The following is a 6,845-nucleotide window of genomic DNA, read 5'->3' on the forward strand; positions in this document are numbered from 1 at the left end:
GTTTTTAGATTTTTAAAATATTTTCACCATTTTGGTCAAAGGCTAAAGGAAACACACAAAGTAACACCCTAGGGCTAGAGGAGACAACCCCTAAACTAGTAAACTAGTGTCCCAAGGACATGAAAATGATCTAAGATCCCAAGCAAGCAAAGCTCTAATAAGACTGCGTTAGTCTCTAACCAAGGGGAGCGGTAACTATCTAGATGTGATTTGATTTTATTAAGCTTAAGACCCTATGTGACTATGAGATCTAAGTTATATAAGCTCAATTTGAAGTCTCTATTGCAGCCGCCTAACATCTTTTAGTTAATCATTTTCACATCTTTTATTTCAGTTTTAATTTCACTTGCATGCATTTAACATTTTTGTATCACAAAGCATGGAATTCAAGGCATCCAAACATAGCAAGACTCAAAACAATTAACTTAAGCATGAGTGAAAGCATATAGCATGCATAATATCAGAAACTAAACTCAAAACATTCAAAGCATTTCACCTCATCCATCACAAACTAGGCTAAGCATAAATCAAGCATCAAAAGCATACATTTGCATTTTACATGGAAGCTGAAAATTTGTATTGAAAATTACACTATCCAAATGGCATAACTAAAAAAAGTGATACACATCAAAGTTGTAGAGAAAATATAAGAGAACATTTGATTAGTTATGTACTTCACCGGTTCTCTTTGGAAGTGGCCGGAAAACGGCCATCTTTGAGGTGATTTCAGATTTTATTTATGCAGTTTTGTTTTGAACAGTTCCAATTTTGTTTTGCAAAACAGAGAAACCAAAACATATTTTTAAGAAAAGTGTTCAACACCAAAGTTTCAGGAAATTCATTGAGAAATTTTTTTTCCAATTGACAACTCTGGCTGGATTTGGCAGGAAAAGGGTCATCTCTGATCAAGCAGCAAGCTGAAAATAAGGTGTTTTTGGATGAAATCTTTAAAATGTCATAACTTTTTCATTTATTTGCCAAATTAAGGCCATAATATGTCAAATTGAAGGTATTGCAGTGCTCTACAACCTTTAATAGTCCATTGATTTTAGATTTGACCAAAAATTATAAGAAATGGTAAAAAAAATCTGGACAATATTTAATTTTGAGGTTTTTCAAGACATTTCAAAGCCAAAATTCACATCTAAGAAGCCTACCTCTAACCATTTGCATTACATATATTTTCAGACTTGAATTAATGAATATTATGCTCAAATTTCAAGCTTAAGATGATAGAAATGAGAAAAATTGCAAAGCTCTATAACTTTAGAAATTCTAACCGAAATTTAACAAAAAATTGCAAATAAAAATCTGGACAGCATGCAATTCAGCATTTTCAACATCGTAGAAGAGCATTTCACATCAAAACCCTAGATCTATCATGGATTTCACTAGATATTCACAGCACAAACATATTAATACATATATCTTTGAATTCCAAAACCTAAAACATCAGATCTAAAGATTTTCACAAAAATCATCCAAGAATTCACCATTTTAACCTAAATTTTTAGCTGAAATCTTAAAATTGCATAACGTTTTTGTTTCTTGGTCAATTTTAGGCCATATTATGTCAAATCGAAGATTTCAAAATTTTCTACGATCCTACGAGAGATATTTCACTCAAATTCGGTCAAAAATTAATGAAAACGGGCAAAAACTATGCTGGACAACATGTAATTTTGCCATTATTGCATCAAAATTCAACAAAAACTCAAAATCCATGGAGAATTCTCTTGGAGCATATTATTAGACCTGATTTTTGACATGTTTTGTTGAATTTTAACCCTATGTTGTTAGATCTAACCATTTTCATGCATATTTAGCCTAGATTTGTCATTTTAAGCCAATTTTTAAGAAAATTTTTATAATAAACTCAAAATCTACCAACCTTTGTTTGAGAAACTTCAAATTCTAGCAACTTTTGAGTAGCTTTAAACCTCTTATTGAAGAATTCCAGCAGCTTTTGAACTCTTCTCTTGGATCTCTCTTTGAAAGCATATTCTCATACTTCTTTCTCTCTTTAGATCTCCCTCTTTCTCTCTCTAAAACTCTTTCTCACTCTAGAATTTTCTCTAGAAAGCTCTATCTCCCTCTCTAAAAAGCTCTCTCTCTCTAGAAAACTCTCTTTCTCTTAAGCACAAACCCTAGATCTAGGAGAGAGATCCCCAAATGAGGATCCTTGATCTCTTATTTATAGAAAAATGTGTTAATTTTTTACCCACATAAGTTTTCCAAAAAATACTCTTTAATGTATATTTTGTGCTTTGACTAAAAATTGGGTAATTTCAAGTAAAATTCTTCATGGGCGAATTTACAGGGATAATACACCCCCCTTTCTCTTCTAGTGGAAAAACTAGCTGGCTTATAGGATATTTAACTCCCCTCTGCTACACTATATTACACTAGGCAACGATCTACACTCGTTTACTAGGCAAACTTTGATGGATTTCGATGAAATTTTAAAATCACTTACTTGGGATCCTAACCTACCCTAAAACATAATTTGGGACTTTAGATCACTAATTTGATAGGGTTTCTACCCTAACAAAGCTATTACGGTTCGGTCAAAATGAGGTGTCTACAGCTGGTTGTGATTAATCTAAATTGATCACACATACATTCATACATGTATATATTGCACTTCCAAGTGATAAATAAACTACTACGTAATGGATCAGTCGAGGACTAAATAGGTTATGGTACAACTAGAGGTAAACTATAATAAAATAATTCTAGATTAAACATTTATTATAAAATAGCATGCATACGAAATGGTTATTTAAGTAAACTAAAACTTTCTAATAAACAAAGCAACTTCAAACTACTAAGAAAAATATAATAAAATTGATTAAAACCACCTTAGCATGAAGAATAGATGAAGAATAGCTCTAACATGATGCTTGAAGAATAGTTCCCCAGCAAATGTATATCATATAGTAAGCCATGGATGTTGTTGGCTTGCTAGACGGCTACTAACGATTCAAGAAACACAATTACAAATGGAGAAGACGACAAGTTATTCGAACCAAGACTGGTGAACTGAAAAGACAAGGGAGAAGGATGTAGCACCGATTGGCATCCGACGAATGGAGATATAGTTGACGAATGGGATATTTCCTTTTTAGGGTTTTAGTGGTTAGAGAGAGAGAGAGAGAGAGAGAGAGAGATGAATTTGATCTTTCAATTTTTTTAATCAAATGTATGTGATTTTCTGTTTTATTTTATTATATGTGACTATTGTATATCAAAAATATCCTTCATGTTTACCATTTAAGTTCAAAAATAATTTTAAGTTTAAATATATGATGGTATTGGATTGAAGGTGGTTCGTCTCACCCATTTGGCCGACAGTGTGCATGTGCTGGTGTGTTAAAACCAGTCCATGTTCAACGTGTTTGACCAATTTTGACCCAAAGCACCAAACCAACCATATGATCTCTCACAACTAAGGTTTCTCGGTCATCGACTTGGTCACTTCTCCAAATCAAACGAGTACGAAGGACTAAGTTTCTCTCCTTTGCCCCCTCTAGTGGACATTTTTTTGTGTCTGTCACATCTGATTAAAACATAGTTGTATGTCTAACATGGGACATTCCATTGGACCCACATTATTTGCTCAACTGTTGTAGAGTGAAATCATTTGGATCCATAAGATCGGCCAAGTCCGTTGACAATCCTAACTATGACATAGCCACCACCTCTTCGTACTACGCGAAGCGATTTCTCATGTAGTGATGTCGTGTGTAGTATAGCAGCGGGGGCACATAAGTGCTTGCAACCGTCGAGTTGCATGGCAATCCATCATTCACAAGTTACATTCTTACATACTCTCTCCCATCTTTATCTTGAGATACAATATTTAAGAGCATGGGACGAATACCAAATATGGGGACGTTTTTGTTAAAGATTTTTCAAAATCAAGTGTTTTTGGTCAAAACAATTTTTGGAAAATATTTTCTTTAAGTGTGTTTTGGAAAAAGAAAAGCTTTTCTTTGGAAATAGTTGCTTTTTGCAAGAGAAAGAGAATAGTGTAATGTAGTTGAAAAGATAGTCCCAAATCGGATGAGAGAAAAGAAAGAGAATGGCTTATAAAGCACTACACTTTTCTATTACTTGTTTGATTGCACATTGGGTTGAACCCATGGTTGGACCCGCGGGACGGTGCAACGCACCGTTCGCGCACACGCACGCGCGGCGTGGGCAATGGGCTATAGGGCGCATAGTGGCGCTTTATTGGCGTTTTTTTAGGCGCACTTTTTTTAGGCGCACTTTGCAAACTAAATTAATAACTAAACCATTTCCCTCAGTAGATAGAACTTCTAATCTGTTAGACCTTGTACATAGCGATGTATGCGATATACATAGTGTTCCTACCAAGGGAGGTAAAAAGTATTTTGTTACTTTTATAGATGATTTTACTAAATTTTGCTATGTATATTTACTTAGTCATAAAGATGAAGTGTTGGAAAAGTTTAAGGTTTATAAAACAGAAGTAGAAAATCAATGTGAAACATGCATTAAATGCCTTAGATCTGATAGGGGTGGTGAATACCATTTTCCTCTAATCTGTGAATCAGTGGGCATAGTTCATGAAACTTCTGCCCCTTATACACCACAGCAAAATGGTGTAGCAGAAAGAAAAAATAGAACTTTAACTGAAATGGTTAATGCTATGCTTGTTAATTCTGGTTTGAATAAAAGTTTTTGGGGTGAAGCATTACTTACTGCTTGTTACATATTGAATAGGGTACCAAGTAAAAAGAATAATGTAACCCCTTATGAGCTTTGGAAGAAAAGAAAGCCAAACTTGAATTATCTTAAAGTTTGGGGTTGTAGAGCCATTGTTAAAGTTCCTAAACCTAAATTAAGAAAATTAGGTGAGAAGGGTATAGAGTGTATTTTTTTAGGATATGCTAGCCATAGTAAGGCATATAGGTTTCTAGTTATAGAACCTAATGATTTTCTACAAATTAATACAATAATTGAATCTAGAGATGCCTTCTTCTATGAGAATAGGTTCACTTCAATTCCAAAAGAAGTTCAGCCTAGTAATACTGTGGAACTTTCTTTAGAACCACAAACAAAAGATGGTGAACCTAGTGAAATAAGAAGAAGTAAAAGAGATAGAAGTGAAAAGAGTTTTGGTCCTGACTTTGTTACTTACCTAGTAGAAGGGACAAGAGAAAAACTCAAATCTTCTATAATGTTAGATTTAAATGTAGAAAGTGACCCTCAAACCTATACGGAAGCCATAAAGTCACAGGATGTCGCTTTTTGGAAAGAAGCAATTAATGACGAAATGGATTCTATTATGGGTAATAAGACTTGGTATTTAGTTGATCTACCACCTGGATCTAAACCTATTGGGTGTAAGTGGATCTTCAAAAAGAAGATCAAAGTAGATGGAACTATAGAAAAGTTTAAAGCTAGGTTAGTTGCCAAAGGGTTTACTCAAAAACCCGGAATTGATTATTTTGATACATATGCACCCGTTGCTAGGATTTCTACCATTAGAGTCTTGATTGCTCTTGCTTCCATATACAAACTTCACATTCACCAAATGGATGTTAAAACAGCATTCTTAAATGGTGAACTTGATGAAGAAGTGTATATGGAACAACCTGAAGGTTTCATTTTACCTGGTCAAGAGCATAAAGTCTGTAAATTAGTCAAATCTTTATATGGCCTAAAGCAAGCTCCTAAGCAATGGCATGAAAGATTTGATAAGGTGTTAGTCTCTAATGGTTATAGAATTCATGAGTCAGATAAATGTGTATATAGTAACTTTAAAGGTGGTAGTGGTGTTATTATATGTTTATATGTTGATGATATGTTAATATTTAGTACAGATTTTGAATGTATTCAAAGTACTAAATTATTTTTATCTCAAAACTTTGATATGAAAGATATGGGTGAAGCAGATGTGATCTTGGGTATAAGAATCATAAGACATAACAGTAGTTTGATTCTAACCCAGTCACATTATATTGAAAAAGTTCTTAAAAAGTTTAATCATTTTGATTGTTCACCTGCTTCAACTCCTTTTGATCCTAGTGGGAAGTTATATCTTAATTCTGGAAGGACTATTTCTCAACTAGGGTATGCTAGTGTGATTGGTAGCCTTATGTATGCTATGACCTGTACTAGGCCAGACATAGCATTTGCTGTGGGTAAGCTTAGTAGGTTTACCAGTAATCCAAATTTCTCTCATTGGAATGCAGTCTATAGAGTATTAAAATATTTAAAGAAAACTATAGACTATGGTTTATGTTATGGTGGGTATCCAACTGTAATAGAAGGATACACTGACGCTAGTTGGATAACTGAGCGTATAGATCATACATCAACCAGTGGGTGGATTTTCACCCTTGGTGGGGGAGCAGTCTCCTGGGCCTCTAAGAAACAAACATGCATTTCAACATCCACTATGGAAGCAGAGTTTATAGCTCTGGCAGCATGTTGTAAAGAGGCGGAATGGCTTCGGAATTTGTTATTGGAAATTCCGTTATGGCCTAATCCTATGCCATCGATTTATGTCCACTGTGATAGTCAGGCCACACTATCAAGGGCGTATAATCATGTTTATAATGGTAAGTCCAGGCATATAGGACTTAGACACAGTACTGTGAGAGAGTTACTTACTAATGGAGTAGTAACTATTGATTTTGTGAGATCAAGCCAAAATTTGGCTGATCCATTTACTAAAGCTCTTGCGAGAGATATGGTGTGTAAAACATCATTAGGGATGGGGTTAAAGCCATTACCAAATAGTCACCAATGATGGAACCTCGACTCAACACTTGAATAAATATCAAGTCTTGAGTTCAATGAGTCAAAGTACA

This window comes from Tasmannia lanceolata, unplaced genomic scaffold (genome assembly GCF_043159265.1).
Source record: "Tasmannia lanceolata isolate RefF3 unplaced genomic scaffold, GAP_Taslan_0.1 ptg000005l, whole genome shotgun sequence".
Taxonomy (NCBI): Eukaryota; Viridiplantae; Streptophyta; class Magnoliopsida; order Canellales; family Winteraceae; genus Tasmannia; species Tasmannia lanceolata.